The sequence below is a fragment of the Ursus arctos genome, unplaced genomic scaffold (genome assembly GCF_023065955.2).
Source record: "Ursus arctos isolate Adak ecotype North America unplaced genomic scaffold, UrsArc2.0 scaffold_3, whole genome shotgun sequence".
NCBI lineage: Eukaryota > Metazoa > Chordata > Mammalia > Carnivora > Ursidae > Ursus > Ursus arctos.
In genome coordinates, this window is record NW_026622985.1 from 34,477,786 (window position 1) to 34,497,020 (window position 19,235).

The 19,235-nt window shown below is 36.5% G+C and overlaps 1 long non-coding RNA gene across 1 annotated transcript in view; it reads left to right on the forward strand.

The window, feature by feature from the left end:
- LOC125281116 (uncharacterized) overlaps positions 1-19,235 on the forward strand; it is a 190,068-nt gene that overhangs the window by 135,344 nt on the left and 35,489 nt on the right. Inside the window, exon 6 of the long non-coding RNA XR_007188189.2 lies at positions 14,384-14,497. This is a non-coding gene — a long non-coding RNA (uncharacterized LOC125281116). The remainder of the gene's footprint in view (positions 1-14,383; positions 14,498-19,235) is intronic.

The window sequence follows — 19,235 nt, forward strand, 5'->3', positions numbered from 1 at the left end:
TAAGTATGAGAACAAATGGCTATTTCATGGGCAGACTCCTTTGGCTCCAGAATGTAGCTCACCCTGAGGCTTCTCTACGTGGTCTTCAAATGGGTATACGCATTACCTGGCAACATGAACACATTCTAAGGTGGAGTGCCTATGAGTAACTTTGACTATAAATTTCTACGTTTTCAATCTCTATACATCCTCTTTCCTAAGACTGATAGGCCTTTGAATTTGTCTTACGTGTGCCAAGTTCTTCTCTAACCGCTTTTCACAAACACCCTTCTCCCACTTTACAAAAGAACAAATGAACAAAAAAAACCACAAAGGCCCACCTGTCACCCATCCCTAGTACATCCTTTGGGATGTAAAGAACTTCCTGGCTCCAAATACTGGTGTGGTGCTGTTAGAGTGAATGACTATAATGATTAACTAACAAATCTTTCTGCAAGTCAGGTGGAGTCCCTTCTTTGCTTTTCACAAAAATTATAGGAGGATCTAAATAAGTTAAGCTGAAAAATGATTAGACATAATTCTTATTTAAGGATCAATTATCATGTGATTTTTGATATAACAAGGGAAGAATTCAAAGAATTCTTATAATAAAACTCCTCTATCCTATCTACTTTCTAATGTAAACAAATTTTCTCAGCACTTCAGCTGGAAAAGCCAAAAATATGAATAGAATGGATGCTGAAATCTGTATACTTCTATCAATATATAATCTTTATATATTATATATATGATATATTATGATATCAAATATAATATGGATATATGAACTAATTAGAACAAGAAAAACAGAAAAATAAAACCCCACAAACAAAATACTTCATCCATCTCATTCAGAGAGGCATTTGCAATAGAGCTTTACTGTAGATATTTAGTATTATTAAAATTCATGATATACTTATGTTGTCTTACACAACTGTAAATTGATAATACTTGTAATTCAATCCAGAAGAAATTATTTTCATATGTGTATATTTAAATTTTTATTCCCTGGGATTCTTGTTAAGATTTAAATTTGTACATTTCTTTTTCTTCAGAGATCATAACGATGTGATTATCACAATTTTCAAGTAAAGATTATTTTCAAGTAGGAAAAGTGTTACACTGGGTTTAAGTTATTTCCTTATTTTCAGAAAGTGAAATGGAAATATGAGTTAAAGCATAGGACAAAAATAAATGATGTAGAATTTCCAATTGTTAAATTTCTACCTATTATTCAAGGAAGGATGTCTGGCTGATCATGTGTTCTTTTTGTGCCTTCATTTTCTCATGTTTACAATGAAGGGGTTGGATGAAATTCATTTATTATTTTAGCTACTTAGCTCTTAATTCAGATGGAATTTTAGGTGGAGAATAAAAAGCTGAGTTGCTCAGGTGGAAGCTGGCCATAGCTAAGGCCCCTTGCCACTCCCCCTCACTGCCACGTAACCTTTGAAGAGCGGCTGAAGAATTCCTATGGAAAAGGACTCCACTTGGAGACCAGGGTTTCGACAAGGCCTCCCTGACTCAAAACCTGTAACTAAAAAGCAATGAGTATTTCTAGCCTTCAACCTCATGTGCAGTATTAAATCAGAGCATGTTTATGTATTAATTGGTGCTGTGATCGGCCCTTTTCTTTACTATGCAAGGATGAGAAGTAGGATTTAGTAGATTCTGGGGTGGGAAATTTGCTTTGGGTGACGGCAGATATTCTAAACGTTGACCACTTTGGAGTCTTCTACTTATATCTAGGGAACACAGGGCTTGCTTTTGGTAAACCTTATTGGATCTGCCAATGATTCGTTACAAGAAATATGCAGTTTGATGTAACTGATTTAATTTGTCTAAAACATTTATAATACCATCGTCTAGCAAAAAGTTACTTTTAATAGTCTACCTTTAATTAAACTACTTGCTGCTCTGCTTCCAGTGTTCAATGAGACAAGACCACGACACCATATGAGTATGAACAGTCACCTGAAGCTTTATGTCAGTATTAGAGACTGAAGGATGATGAGGTACTTTAAGGCCTCCTGTTTTCTATATTTAAGGGCAATAACATTTTTTAAGTGATTTTTGTAATTCTCAATTCTATGCCCCTTTCAACTGGGAAGGGTGGAGAGAGAAAAGGGGAAATCTGGTAGAAAAGAAAGAACGAAATCTTCTCAACTACTGAATTTTCCAGTTTGTTTCTTGAGGTTCTCAGCTTGTGGACCATTTCAAATACCCAGTTTAGGAAATGGACATTAGATAATATGAAGACAGTTACTCTGGAGGCTAAAGATATTCACTATTTGTCATAGAAAGTTTCCCAGAAGAATTTTAAGATTTGTGGTTAGGGTATTAATATGTAAAGATCAAAGTAAAAAAAAATTAAGAGGTTGATCTTAGAATTCATTCAGACCATCTGACTAGATAAACGCTCTGCAGATTGAAGCCTTGCTCAAGATCTTATTAAGTCAAGTTAATGGGAAATGCAAAGCTAATGCAGTTCTTTATCTTTGTAACTCAATTGAGGTGTAAAGACCATGAGCAGTGTTTAAATATTATTACAATGACAAGTACATTCAAGAGGGCCTATCCAGGAGCTAATCTGTCCCAAACTTCCACATGCTGCTGTTGGACCAGTGCTTTAAATAGGGCAAATAGGCAATTCGGTTTCAATGACTAAAAATCTTATCTTCTGGAGAGATCAGATTGGCAACATAATTAAATGCAATGATTTGCTTCAGAACACAATTACAGAGTTCATCATTTGTTGCACTTTAGCTAAATACAACACTGTGTCAAAATGTGAGGTGGAATCTTTTTTATTTTTCCCAGTACAGAATATTTAATCAGCTTTGTTTCTCAAAATAATGACTTAATTAGACAGTGTTTACTAAATAGTGTACTATGTGGTTTCATTTTCTCTTTAAAGACAAATTAGTGGAGAAATTTGTCAATCTGCTCAAGATTGGCAGATTTTAGTATCTTTAGAATTTATATTTACTGTAAACAAGAACTTCCTTTTGGACTAAATACACTTGAGAAACGGGATGTGGGACCTGGAACAATCGGTAAAGAGTATTTAGATAAGTACAGTATCTGGATGGATTAAAGATGGCAAAACAACTAGTTGAAATATTCAGAAATCCACTTTCAATCTGTATCTGCTTCTACTTAATTCTATGGAAAAAATAATTAGAAGCGTATAATATAAATATTTGGAGGAAGAAGGCATAACGAATGCGTATAAAGTTAACAAACACAATGCAAACATGATACATAAACTCAAGTATTTAATCTTGAAATGTATTCCCCAAAATGAAATAAGTATTACGCTTGTATGTTTAAATACCATAAATATACAGCAAGTCCTTCCTGGGATTGTTTCTCAACCAAATTTAAGAAAATTTCTTTCAACACGAAAAGCCATTAACAGAGTGTTAACACTCTGCCACCTACTGGACAACTTGTCAACTCCCAAGAAATGTGCTCAAGAACTTGAAATGTGTATTTCAACAGTGAGGTTTCTGAAAGCCTTAGGTAGGAAATAAAGCTCTGGGATATATGCAGGCAAACTTTTCCAGCTCATCTGATAGCAAGCTACTTCCCCATTTGTTGCTGAAGGCTGTTTGCTAACGTGATTCATGTATTCAGAATCTGCCTTGAACACAACCACAATAACCTCCTGCAGTCGGTTTTTGGTGCCAGCTAGTTTAGCACCAGTAACACTTTATCTGGCCAAAAGTGACAGCGAAAGTGAGGAGTCTGGCAAAATGTTGCAGGCACTTCTATCCCCTCTCCCTTGGGGAAAACAAATACAGGACCATCCGTGTGTAGTGGCATCTCCTGGATGGAGGGGACAGAAGGGGAGGGTACAGAAGATGGAGTGGAGAGGCTTTCAGCAAAGTGTACCTGTAGCTGGAAGCTTCAGATGTCGAATTCTATAATATTCAACTTTATTTCACAGATACAACAAATGTAAAATTAAATCATGGTGATATGGTATATGTAGCCAACGCAAGTAGAAATCACATAATTTGGCAAGTCTGACTGAAATAAATGTTTAATACAGATAATACGAATTAAGAAAAAGGCCAGCCAGCAGTGAAGTGGGTACTACTAATAATAGAATAGGACATCATATTTAAACATTTACACTGAAATCAAAGAACATCAAAGTTACAAAGGATATAGGGAGCCTGTGGACCTCACTTCTACAAAGAAGTAAACTAAGACTCTGGATATTAAGTGATGGAAACAGTTCAATGCAAAAAATGGCTGTATCAAACCCTAGCTTTGTCATTTTCCAGGTGGATGATCTTGGCCATTGTTAATTAGCCTCTCGGAGTTTTAATTCCCTCATTTGTACAAGGTACATGTATTATCTAACTTACAAAATGGCTATAAAGACTAAATGAGATAAAAAACCCAGCTCAATTTCTCAAGGCCAAACAGGTGCTCAATAAACATGTTACCCAAAGTCATGAAACCTATTGGCTAGAACCCAGGTGTCCTGACTGTTGATTCAATGCCTTTTGCAAGGCTGCACTGTTTTGGGGCTTACATTTAAGTAATTTTAAAACTAAGATTCAGCTCCATCCACGTGTATGTGAATAGGCATATAACTATGATTTCAACTAAACCAAGGTCAAGGCTTGACCTTTCTAAATCAATTGACTGGCTATATTTCATTCAGTCCCATCTTGGGAAAGTCACGTCCATGGCCTGAAGTAAGGGTCAATCAAGTTTGATATTAATTCTTTATATTAAACTACATCTTTGTAATTATCTCTCTCTGTTTCTATCCTCTTAGGAGGACATAATTAGATTAATTTCAAAATTAATCTTTGATAATTAGCATTATCTTCATATATGTAGTATGGGACATTAACAGACTGTTACATCAAAGAGAATTTGTGAATCTCTAACAATAAGCAATTGAGGGACATCATAAGAAGGAATGCTCAAGTAGAGCTCCCCTCCCTATATAGTACCCCACCCCCCAATGAAAAAGAGACTACTTTTGTCCAGTTGGACAAGGTGGATCATATTCAGTGGAGTATGACAACCTTGGGAAAAACTAAAGAAGTTCTTCCTCATTGGGTGGGATAAGTAGAGAATCTGTTTCTATGGTAATAGCAAAAAGTGTCCACCTTTTTAAGCTACTGAATAGAAATATAAACCCTAACCACCTTCCTCTTCTTTTGAAATGTACAGTATTGGTTTAGGAGAACGTTTTTAAATAAAGTGGCCTTTCACTAAATTTTGGTTGTTTTTAAAATCTGCCTCTTTGCTTATCAAATTTCACTCATAGTGGAGAGACTTTACTGATAAGAAAGATATTGACTGCCTATCTGTGGAAGAGGGTGTAGACTGGTTTGCTCCACAGAGAACACAAGTAAGGTCAAAGGTGTGACTCACAGGAAGTAAGTTTGGGCTCAGTATGGCAAACGTTTTGGGGGGCTGTTCAGTAAGAGGAGAACCTGGAGATACTCAGATGGGACTGGATACTAGGGACTGGATTTTTTAACAGGTGGGAGTCTAGTCCCTTCCCACACTAAGATTCTATGATGGTAGGTTTACAAAATTCATGCTGTAGAAAGGCATTTATGAAAATTTACTCTCTATTGTTTTTTGCACAAAAAAAACCTTGGAGGTATATTAGTATAGTAGTAAAGACAGAGTGTGGAACCAGACTTCCTGACAGCGCTGCCAACAAGTTTTGCTCATTATTAGTTGTGTTGCCTTAGGCAAATTACTGATGTTTTTCGGTGCCCGAATGTCCCCATTTGTAAAATGGTGTTAATAATAGCATGTTACTTTTTAGGGTTATGGTAGCGACTCAATGAGTGAATACAATGTGAAGTGTTTTGAATATTGCCTGATTCAGAATAATTCTTGTCCCCCTCCCCAAATGTCAGTGCAGCCTCTCTTTCTACAAAATGCACATCATACTTTGACTACACTAAGGGAATATCCGTGCCATCCAAAATCAAGTAGGTAACTATGAGATACAAATGTGGCAAATGTGTGGTCCAAATCCCATCACTTTTCACTCCTATAGCCATGATAGATATTAATCTTCCAGCATGGCACTCAGTGCCACTATGCCTAGATGGTACCTCAGTGTCCTCCTCAATAAGGAGCTCTAGAGTAGACAAGTGAGAAGAAACACATTTTGTTCATGTATTCACAAATGTCTGAATCTAAACTTTAACTGTAAAACTTGTCAGGATCCAAAGACAAACTTCAGACACATCCACTCCACCTGTCGCTTTAGTATGACACTTTTCATGATGGCTTTGGTAAATTGCCACAAGATTTTGGTTTTATCTGTTTATTTTTTCATATGCGAAGATGTGCATTTTTAACAAACCATTATGAATACTGGTGTATAAAAATGTGCTTTTGTGCTTTGTTAGAGGCAAATGCTATTAGAAGTCATCTGTTTGACAGTATATTAGTTTCTCATGATATTCTACTTTTCAGGGATTGGAAAGAAAGGTTTCAACACTTGCTAGAAGAGACCTGTCCCTATTCCTTATAAATGAAAAACCATCTTAGAGATGCACACTTTTCTCAAAGAAAAGAATCTACATGCACAGAGATCAAGAGGGCAGGGGTGGTCTAAATTACTGAAGATGACGCTGTCATAATTTGTTTCCAAAAAGAGATTGATCTTTATCATTGGCCTTTGCTAAGAACAAGATGGCTAAACCTAGGGGAGTGAGGGGTGTAAAAGAACTATAGTCTATTGGGAAGAGCGGAAAGTCTAGCCATTCTGTCCTCTCTGCCCTAGGGGTCCCACTCCTCCCCAATGGTTAGAAAGCTCAGCTAAGAAACACTTTATGGAAAAGCAGAAAGTTTAAGACCAAGTAGCAGCAGCCTATTTCTAGCATAAGCTAAGCAGTCTAGTCCAAAGGGAAGTCTCAGCTGCAGGGATGGGACAAATGGCAGAATTCTGAAGGCAGAGCTAGTGAACAGTCCAATTGCCAGGCCAAATATATCATAAGTACATGTCATTTTATAAAATACATAATATCATTAATATTTGAGCACTTATTCTGTACCAGATACTGTGCTAAGAGTCTTATTCAATCTTTATTGATGCAATAACTCTGAGAGGTAGGAACCAGTATCCCTATTGAATGAATGAAACAACTGAGGTGTAGGAAGTTTAAATCGTTTGCCTCAGGCCATGTTGCCAGTAAATAGGCAGGGTTAGGACTTGATCTTAGACTCCTTGACTCCAGAGTCTCTGTACTTAATTACACTGAGGGTCCTTGTGGTTATGGGATAAACTGCCAGGTTCCATCTTGCTAGGTCTCAACGGCTAGTGGGAATTTCTATGCAGGCAGGTCCTGGCCAGATGACAGAGAATGTCAAACACAACTATTACTCAGGTGTCAATAGTCTGCATGGGGCTGGAGAAACTTCTGGATGAATAGAAGGTCAGGAACTTGACAGTCAGAGAGGATTTTGATCTGATGAAGCTCCGGCAATGCCCCATGCCCTCCGTGCTCCAAAGCAAAGCAGACATTGTTAACTCAGGGCCCTTCGGGACTGTGGGTGGGCTACAGAAAGATGGACTTATTATCCTCAAACTGGCTGTAAAAAAGAAATGACAGGCCTGTATACCCTTGGGATCATTTGGAATAGCCCAGATGGGACTAGGGCTGGTAGTCCCAAATAAATTTGATAGTGGTTTTAGCAGCAAAAATCACTTATGAAGCACATTAAATGCAACCATTTAGAATAATGTCTCCCTTCAAGTAGTTTTGAAGGGACAGGCATTTATCAAAGGGGAAATACGGTATTCCAAACTCATTAAATAGTTTGATACAGGTCAATGACTATACCAAAGTGGCACAGATTAACCACAGCACTGAGCTTATCATAGGTTTATTAAAACAAGTAGAAACATCAAGCTAATGTCTAATCTGAAATCTTATCTTTAAAAACAGGTCTTGATAAATAAGAACTTGACAGTGAAGAGACAAAACTAGAGGCTGATGGGTAGACAGACGAGGTTTATCTTATTCATTAATGAATGAGCATGTATTTCTGCTCAATTTTAATCTAATTAAAATGTCCCATAGTCACTGAGTCCTTTTCACTGATCATGAAAAGAGTGAAATTGATCTGTAACACAGAGGTGAGTGGCCAAATGCTAGGAGCAGATAGTTCATACCGCATGGCTTGCCTTAACCAAATAGTACATCCTGCAAACAAAAAAGGAAAATTAACATGGGCATGTAATTCTTTCTGCATCCGTTAAGGTTATCCTTATGTCACCAAGGTATCTGGGCATAGTTAAATTTGTATTTGGTTGGGTTTTTTTGTTTTTTGTTTTTTTTTCCCCAGGGCAAGCTTTAGTGTTTTGTAACAACAGAGTAGGAATGGAGGATGAACATGGAAATGGAAGAATTTGGATGGCTTTTATTATCAGTGGCTTGGAAAAGTATAAAAGCAAAGCATGGCACTCAAGGGTATTGAAATCCTTCAGTCAGATATAAATGGGAAGTATTTTCCTTGCGCTCAGAGATCCTGTTCAAAAGGAAAGGGTCTATGCTGTTTTAGTTGGAATGTCTTTGATATTTTTTTACTTTTTAATTAAAATTTGTTTTTAAAATATATAAGTTAAAGTTCTCCCTCACAAACATCCTACTTTTCCAATATACTTGCTCAGAATTAAGAGCCATTAACCATTTGAAGTTTACCATTCTAGATACTTCTATGTGCATAGAGATGTTGAGTAAAATGTATAATTTTACAAAACAGGATCTATTTATCTATCTAGATATATTCTCCTGAAACTTCCTTTTTTCTTAGTATATGAAGAACACGTTTTCCTGTTAGTGCATACAGATCTACTTCATTATTTTTTAATGGCTATATAGTATTGCCCAGTACGGCTATGCCACAATACATTGAACTATTCCCTACTGGTTAGTGTTTAGGGAATACCAATCTTTGAAGTATTACAAATAATACTGCAAGGAACATTACAGAGGTACTGAAGGATACGTACAGAAAGACCATTTCTCTACGGTAGATAATAAATAGAAATTCTGGGCCAAAGCATATGAGCATTTGTAATTTTGACAAGTAATACTAAATCGCCTGCTTTTCCTTGATCGTTAGTGAGGCTGAATGCCTTATTATAATGACCTTGGCCATTTGGTTCATCTTCCACGGATTTATAAGCTTTTGTCATTTAAAAAAAAATGAGTTATCTTTCTTTTTTCTTTTGAATTTATAGGAGCTCTTTGTATCTCAATGTTTAGTAACAAACTCTGGAATCAGGGAGATCTGAGTTTAAGTCCCAGTTTTGCTTCCTTCTTACTAGATGACATTGACATTTTGTCTAAAGTCTCCAATCCTCAGACTGTTTATATATAAAACAAGGATAATAAGACTACATGCATGAAAGGTTTTTCTTGAGTTTTAAAACTAATACAATGTTTGTTAATTTTTAAGATGGTGCTTGGTACAGAGTATACATGCAAAAAATATTATTTGTTCTTTATGTTGCAACTACTTTTCTCATGTTGTTAGTTGACTTACAATTTTATTTGCAGAAATCACCACTTTATAGAAATTTAGCATTTAGATATAGTCAAATCTTTCACTACCCCTCCTGTCCCTTTGGGCTTTTGGGTTTTGTATGTATAATGCTTAGAATAACAATATCTAGATTATGAACAAAACATATTCTCTTAAATTCCTCGAAGCACGTTTACAGTTCTAATTTTTACACTTAGACCTGAAATACATCACTATTTGCTTCCGAGCATGGTGCCAGGGAGTTAGTTCTGTGTTTTGAATTTCCCATCATTTTACCACTGATTTGAAATGCAGATGTCATCATCTACCAAATTCCATGGTATTTCTGCACTCTTCATTCTATTCCATTTACCTATTTATCCTTTTCTGTGTCGATACCGTCATATTTTAGTTACCTGTCTCATGGTATGTTTTGACCCTCATAAGGCAAGACCCTAACTCTTTTTAATCTTTTGGTTTTATTTATTCATCACCTATCTTTGTCATTAGAACGTTTCCAGAGAAGCATGGCCTTATTTGTCTTTCATTGTTGTATCTCCATTGACTAAAACAACACCTAGCCCAGAGTAGGCACCCAATATATGTAATTTGAATAAACAAACTTAAATCTAGTAGTCTTTTTTACACCCACACATTTTTTTTGCCTTTTTAAAAAACGTTTTCATTGTTAAGTAAATACAAAAACAATGTAAAACAAAAATATAAACACCCTTGTAACTACTATCCTAGATCTAATTTTTAGAAAAAAAAATAATAGAGCAACTCTTGCCTTCTATATAATTACCACACCAGCTATAGTAGTTTTAAAAACAGTCATATTGGTAAGATCTTTATTTCTTTGTATATGAAGGTTTGGCAATTGTGTATTTATTTGTACTAGTTAAAAGGATATTATTTACTCTGTTATTTGTTTTAGGAAGGACAAATAGCTACTTCCTGGAACTTCCACACCTTTATCTTTCTGTATCTCTCAAAGACTGGTGAGATGTTCAGAGGGGAGGGCAGATTTCATACGTCTTTCTGTTCCTGATAATTTTTTAAATAAAGATGACTTGTTTTATTATATTAACATTTAACTGGAATGAAGAAAAATAAGGGAGAAAAACAATTCATATTTCCTATTCACCTGGCTATTTCTGATATCAGTGTGGAAATATTGTAAAAAAGGACTGGAAATATTGGAAGGAAAGAAAATATCAGGAACATGGGCAGTGAAGAGGCAAAGCATCTGAAATGCTTCACTCAAAATACAGCTTCATGCTGTTGATGCTTCGCTGACACTGGCCAGGGAAATGCTCAGAGTGATATACGGCTAGACAGACATGGGCATGAAGTAGTCAAACTGAAAACCCTTGAACCTTGGAAGGGCTGGGGAAGAGAGCCTATTGAAAGGGATAACTGAGAGGTCTCTGTGAGCTTGATAGCTGGACTAAAATCACCTGCATCACCTTCAAACTTCTTAGAAATGGAAATTTGGGGGCCCCACCTTAGACTGAATCAGAGACTCTGGGGTGGGAACAGCAATCCGTGTTTTAACAAGCCCTGAGTGACTCTGTCGCTGGCTGAAGTTTGAGAACTACTGTTTCAGTGCAAAAGAAGGGGAGATGGGGAGTTAAAAAATCTGACAACTAATAAAATCCTTGTCCCCGTCATCAACTTCCATGTCATGAGGATAAAGGAGAAGTTGAGATGAATTATTTGAGAAAATATGGTAAAACTGGCAGTAAATTGTAACTTTAGTAATTGGTAGGCAAGTTAGGTACTTTCTATAGCGTCTCCTTCTTAGAAAGATTCACATACACAGTCCATAGGGCAGAACTGTTAAACTGGATTCTAATAAACCAAAACTTTTCTGCTTTCTACCTCCAGCCCTTAAGACAACAAACCATGCCCAGGAGTGCTGTATAGCAAAAGTAGGCCGTCATGGTTTTCCATAGTTTGCCTACTGAGAAGAGCCCTCTAACATACAGCATGATGACTATAGTTAATAGTACTGTATTGTGTACTTGAAATTTGCAAAGAAAGTGGATCTTCAGCATTCTCACTACAAAAAAAAAAAAAAAAAAAAAGGTAGGGGGGCACCTGGGTAGCTCAGTCAGTTAAGCGTCCTGCTCTTGATTTCGGCTCAGGTCATGATTTCAGGATTATTAGATTGAGCCCTGAGTCAGGCTCTGCCCTGGGAGTGGAGCCTGCTGGGGATTCTCTCTCCCTCTCCCTCTGCCCCTCCCTGCTCGCACGCTCACATGCTCTCTCTCTCTCTCTCAAAAAAAAAAAAAAAAAAAAAAAGATGATGAGAGTAGAGACAAAAAAGAAGTGCCTTCCCCCATCCACATATCCACATGGGTTATGTACCAAGGCCATTGCCCTTTTGTGGCTTAGCAAAATGATTTATTGGTATTACAAGTCAAGTTGACTATTTCATCTAAAATATTTCCATTACCTGAAATCAACCTGCAAGGTCCAAAACTATATGCTCTGACTCTCTCCCCTTGTCACTTTAGGAGTGGTGGTGAGTTGCTGGCAAGATAGTCAGGTACTTGAAAAAAAAGGTTTTTTTGAAGATTTCTACTCATTCCTTTTAATGAAGGAAAGTTAATCTTCAAAGAAATATGTTGGACTTTGAATATACATATTTTCAAGCCATTTTCATAAATCGATTCTCAATATTATCTCCTGCTGTCCCACACTCTCATTGGTGTCCCTGTCTCTTGTATAACTCTTAACTTCCCCTTTGGAGATCCAGCCTTGTTACTGTCCCCGTCTGGTGGCTGACACACCATGTGACAAGCTCTCTGCTGCAAATTTGTACCCTAAATCACAGGAAGATATGAAGCTCAATTAATACCTGTTACATTCTTTAAGTTCAAGATATGCATTCTCACAACACAGTGTATATTCAGTCTACACTTGTCTCTGAATATATTAGAAGCAGCTATTTAAGATCCAGATTTCTGATGAACTTAAAACAAGAGATGGAACTCTAAATTAGAGTGCGCTATATTAAGAGAAAATCCCTCTGAAAGAAAAGAAAAGGAATTGGCTTTCCTTCCTCATTTGCTGGCCTCTGAGGGCTGAAATATGTCATACTTCTCCTTTCTCTTTAAAAAGACAGAGACTTCTTATTCTTTAGGATTATAATGAAAACAAAGCTTTTTTGACTAAGGAATCAATGAGATGCCCACTTTTTCTAATCTTCCACTGACAATTAAAGCCATGCTCTATCCCAGGGAGATGAAGCCACTTTTCAGGTAATTTAAATAAAAAACAAACAACACACTGACTACCAGTGTCTTGTAATTTAGGAAAACACATCTGCTGGTATGCACTAGTCACACAATGAGCCCTTCTTATAGGTATAAAAATTATGGGTCCACTTTCAAATTTTCTCTTCCCAGTAAACTGATGACCTTTAGCTACTGCCTGCTTTCTGCACTGCAGGATCTTACTCTTCATATCATCTGGTGATCTTTACAATTTCCATTCCGACTTGTATTTGTTTTAATGTTAGTTTTATTGGACTGATATATACAATAAATCATTTTAAATCTCATCTGATTTTCCTTCTGAGAAGTGTATGTGCTGTGTCCATAGGGACAGCATCATCTACGGAATGACAGAGGCACATTTAAATCAAAGGGGTTTCTCAGGTTTTTACCATTACTGGAACTGTGGTGTGGGATAGTGAAAAGAAGGTTTGGGACTCACACAGAATCTCAGGGGAGAAATAATCCAGAGAAGCTTTGCGATATGGATAGAAGTGGGTTCAAGCCCAACGCCATCATCGAACTACTGAACTGGATGAGCTATGTTGGCTCATTTCAATCTGAGTGATAGTTTTCTCATCGATAACATGAATATCATAATGATCATAAGAATAAACAGCAGTTATTGACTACTATACGCCTTACACTATGTGTGGCACTTTTCCTACTTTATTAAAAATCCATGAAATAGTCCTTTGAGATAGAAATAATTCCTTTCCTAGAGGAAATTGAGGTTAAGAGAGGTCGGACAATACTAATAAGTAATATATCTTGTTGTGTCCTCTAAAGACAACACCCTTCCTATTAATGTGGTACTGGGGTCGGGAAGTCTGTGTACAGGTCAAACGAGATGCTGGATATGAAAGCATTTCCTAGACTGCGTACATACTAGTCCACGAAAGCTCAGGTATTTTGTGTATGTAGTGTGCTATTCTAGAAAAGTATATCTATACACTGATCATTTTAAGAGTAACATGCTTCTCTGTAAATTCTTTAAAAACTATATGAACGTAAGGGTTAGTCTTGGGCAAATCTGTAGTTTGCTTCATGTACCACCCCTCATTCCCAAACAGCATGCTTTTCCTTTTTTAAAAGAGCCCCAAATTTTAAATTTTATCAATACATAAAATTCCTTTCCCATTGTCCCTGATGTGAGGTGGGGGGGGGGGCATAGGGTTGATCAATTTATGATTTTAAAATAAAGAATGTTTTTTAAAAAGTATCATCAATTATCATCATTAGATAAAAAAGAAGGGATTTTTTTTTTTAAAGATTTTTTATTTATTTATTTGACAGACAGAGAGACAGCCAGAGAGAGAGGGAACACAAGCAGGGGGAGTGGGAGAGGAAGAAGCAGGCTCCCAGTGGAGGAGCCTGATGTGGGCTTGATCCCAGAACGCCAGGATCACGACCTGAGCGGAAGGCAGATGCTTAACAACTGAGCCACCCAGGCACCCCAAGAAGGGATATTTTTGCTCCAGAAAAGGAAGAATGTAATCTCAGAACAAAGTGTGGTCCTTTAAACTGAATGCACTTAGTGGTAGGAGAAACTTTTGACACTGTCTTTCATCTTTTTATTTTGCTGCCAGACAGGGAAACTCCGTCATGGATCAGCGTGGGTCATCAGACGAAATCTGAAGACCATTATTTTAAAAGCCACGAGGGATGCTGAAAAATTATGGACAGGAAGCAAACAGACCTAGGTGAGAATGCATGTTTGCTTTTAGTAGTTCACAATAGCGATTCACACCATGGACTCCAAATTTAGGCTGTCCAGGCTTAAATCTTCCCTCTTCTTCAAGATATATCACCTTTCCTTAAGCTCCTAAGTCTCACCATTCTCTGCAGGTAAAATGGGTATAATAATAATGCCTGTGATTATTGTGAAAATTAAACAGGATAATCTGTCCAAGAACCAACATAATTAGCCCTCAAAATTTTTAGTTTTAAAATTAACTTATTGTTAACATATTAACAATCATTATTATTTTATTCTTATTTCTTCTTATATTATTAATTTACTTAGCTTCTTTGATTTTCAGTTTTCCCATCTGTAAAATGGAGATTAAAAATAACTAGCTTGCAGGGTTGCTGTGGAGCCTAAATGAGGCGATGCATGTTTGTACACAGATTGGCATATATCAGAAGCCCGCAAAGTGGTAGTCATTGCTATTTCCTGTGATATTTCCCCTCCTTGCTCCCTAAAGCATTCACAGTTGTCACACTGCCTTTGGCTCCTCCCAACCCCTCTTTGGTGCCATACTTGGAATTCTGTCCCAAGCTCTACCCAACCCCCCTATCATGTTACCAGTTCCATTTATTTGTCCCTTAAAGTCCTGAATGCATCAACATCTCACCTTGGGAAAGTTTTAAACAAGCACACTGAAAAATCCTAAAAGCAAAACACATGCGTGATGATCACTTAAAAAACTCAGTCATGTCTATTTTGGGGCTCTGCTTAAAAAGTATTATGAAGAGGAAAGAAAAGAAGATGAAAGCTTTACAATAAAAAAATCTCATTGGATACAATAAGTAATGGTAAGACCACAAGCTTGCTTGCTTTCCTACCTAAATGTATAGTTTTAGGTGTTCATCAGCCTGGACAACTCAGGGAGTCACCCAAGTGGCTGCGTATCTCCCATACCTTTTGCCCACTAGTCACCACAGTGGTTATGTCTGGATCCTGACCCTTCTTTTGATTAATTTAGGGTGGAGTCTGAGATTCTGGACAGTGATGGACTCAAAAGGAGGGATAAATAGCCTATATGGCTATAATCGTGGCTCCTCGATGAAGAATGTCTTATTTTCTTTCTAACACACATCGCTCTATTCAAATCTAAAATTGTTTAATCCACCATGGGATGGAACTGATATACCTGTGTGATACTGGAGAAGTCCTGTCTCTTTTATTTCTTCATTTATATGATGGAGTTGGATTAGGACCTCTAAGATCTGCTCTAATCATCTATAAGAATGTGTGTACTAAGGAGTAGGGAATGGTACAAGGTTGTTTTAGAAGACTACAAGTAAGTGACTGGGAAGAGGGAACATGATTATGTTCTTTTGAAAATTCCTCAAATATACAAGTAGATCATGGACTAACATAAATTAACATGAGTAGAACTTAAAAATCCAAATAAAGGCTGGGAATGGGTATGCATATGTAAAGCTGATGGTGAGAGATAAGTTTTATTGGCAAACCCTGGTGTATTAAAACTAGAGGTTTTATCCTGAATTTTGAGGTGTGCTCTTTTAACAAATATGAAGAAGAGTGCAAATGTATTGTTCTTGTTATGCTAAGAAGGGGCATGGGGGGCGAAAGGGGGCTTAGAAAAATCCATGACTGTTAAATCAAGAGAGAAGTAGCAAAGAAAGTAGGCTCTGTCTCATCTTTCGAGGTTCAATGCTATCACCAGTCAGTCTGCTCTGAATCATAACCTTTCCAAGTTTGTCAACTTTGGATTGCTGGAAGGGAAAAATTTAGGCAGGGTATAAATGAATTGTATAATGCAATGTTTACAAACCTTTGGGCTTCTGCTAAATTGATTTGACTAATTTACTTGTTTGAGGATTACCTAAACTGAATGGAATGGTGACCTGTCCTCTTCTACTAGGGACACTGATCAATCTTCCAAAACATTCAAGATGAGTTTCTGTGTTAAACACCAAGTGCTTCCCCGCCCCCCCGCCCATCCTAAAGGGATATTTTGCATTATTGAGAACAATATAAATATTATTCTGCAATATTCTGAGGTTGAGAAAGGGCAAAGATCCTGAAGTGCTTTTTTCTTTAGTGCTTAGAATATAGCATCATGTCAGACTGACAGAAGAAATGTTAAGAGTAGATTTTCTTTTCCAACTATGGTGAAGTAAAACATATAAAAGTATCTCCTTGTGCTGTGTACACATTTTTTCTTCTATTCTTTTTCTCCATGAATTTGATTACCCTTTCCTGCAACTTTGGAGGATAAAAGCTTCTCACTTTCTGTGCATTCATTTCCTGGCCTCTACAATGATAATCTACTGCTGGAAAAATGACTTGATTCACAGGGAAATTGGATAATCTAATGTAAAGCAGTTAGGTTCTAGATCAATATTCTGTGAAATATCCCTGACACACATGTTTTCCTATTCTTTCTTTCTTTATTCTTAAAATGAGCTGTAACAGAGGAGGGGGAAAGAAAAGCTTTAGAATAAAACACATTACACAATAGAATGCATGAAAAATGTAAGAGCAGTAAAGAGGAGCACTATAATATTTGAAAATAAAATAGCCTCAGATATGGTAAATAAATTAAAACGGATTGGAGATGGTAAATAAAAATCACTTGCAAACGGCTGAGCATCTTGAACATGGAAGTACACACAGATTTTCCTTTGAGTATCTGATCAGATCTCTCCCGTTGCACAAGTACTCCGAGTGCCAACATAGTCATCGCATAGGGAAATGAGACCACTTAGAACACATGGAAAAGAACTGGCATGCTCCAAAATAGATCTTGGAAAGTTTATCATCTCCAAGTGAGTGAATAGGAAACTTGACCATTTTTAGACTAATTAAAATTTGATGTATTTGTACTTGCCATTTTTAGACCACGTTTTCCCCCCACATCATTAAGGCCATATATATCATGGGTTTCTGACTAATTTTCAGTAAGTAATCAAAACATAGTTTGGAAATTCTATTTTAAACCACATTTTTGTTAAGAGGTGTGTTTTGCATTTTTGCAGCAGAAATTGTACCTTTAAAAGAATAAAAACAGATTAAGTTTTTAAATTTGACTCTGCTTTTTATGAATGAGGTGTCAACTTGGCAAAGTACAATTTCCTCTTCTTGTAAACCGTAGGGCAGAGTGGGATACTACTAGCACGGGTACATCTCATGACCGCTGTAGAGATTCACATGTAGAACGAATTAGGAAAACCACTATTTAATTCTTTGAATTTTCTAAGAGAAAGAGAGAAATCCATGGATCTACTGTTGAAAAACATGCAAAAATGCAAAACTGAAAGACCCTTTACATCATAATAACAAACTTTATCTGTTAAGCTTTTGAAACATAAATTTATAATAAGCACATTCCCCTTTTCGCATTTACTTACTCTCTGGAGCCAGACCTCCTTGATTTCATTTCCAAAGCTGTCATGGATTAGCTGTGTGTTCTTCCATAGGTTACTTACCTCTCTGTGCTTTAGTTTCTTCATTGTGTAAAGAAGATAGTTAATAGTACCTACCTGAGAGGGATGCTGTGAAGATTTAGTATATTAATGTCTATAATATATTTATATTTTTATATATATTTATATAATACATGTAAGATCATCACTGGCTCATAGTAAGTTCTATGTAAGTGTTACTATTAACATTATTACCATTATTAAAATATTTCAATCTATTTTTTATCCAAGTTTCCTAGAAGATTTTTTAAAGATACTTTTCTTAAAAACTGGAAATTACACTGTTGGGAATCTGATATTGATCAAAATTTCACATTGGGCTCTATTTAGATTATGGTCTGGTCAACCCCAACACCATAACTTAATTTTTAAGACTCTACAATGTATAAATTGGTTATAATGAAGGGGTATCCTCATTCCAGCTAGTTTTGCATACTGTAACTTGAAATACTTATTTAAAAAAAATCTCATTTGAACCAAATAATTTGTGAAAGTTCTTACTTAGAAATGCCTACCTTTATATAAAGGCAAGAAGGCAGCCAGGTGAAATACATAGTTGGGAAAAACTTCAGATTCAATAAAGGCCATGAACAGTAGACATAGTTACAATAACTTACAAAAGTGATTTGGTTTTTAAAAACTCCATATCTTCTAAGGGTGATATAGATTAAAGTTAGCTTTTATAAGCTTGGGTATGGTTTTGCCTTAGCAGGAACTGGCCCCCTTTCATCTCGTGGATATGACAGCAGACGGTCAATCCTACTATGAAAAGTTTCATGGAGATTTGAATTTTATCAAAAAGGCTCACCTGCCCCCAACTCACATTTGCATCAGTACTTAAAATTCCTGCTATTATCTTCCCTTTCTTTCAAAAAGGCAGATTTTCCAAAGATTTTCAGCTGGATATCAGGAGTTGGTATACCATAAAAGGGTCTTAGGTCACATAAATTGAGAAATGCTGTGGATAGGACAAGATTAAATGGATGTATTCCTTCAATTTGTTGAATAGATATTTATTTAGAGTGCTGGAAATTAAGAGTCAAAAAGACAGACCTCGTGGAATTTATATTCTAATGCAGGTGATACAAAAATACAAGAAACAAACACAAAAATAAAATGCTTACGAACTGTATCGAAATAAGCAAGTTGCTGAGATAGAGATTAGTAGGGCAACACATACTTCAGAAAGCGCAGGGACTGTGGTGGGCCTCTTTGAGGGAGCCACAGTTAAGCTAAGGCCTGAATTAAGAGACACAGCTAGCC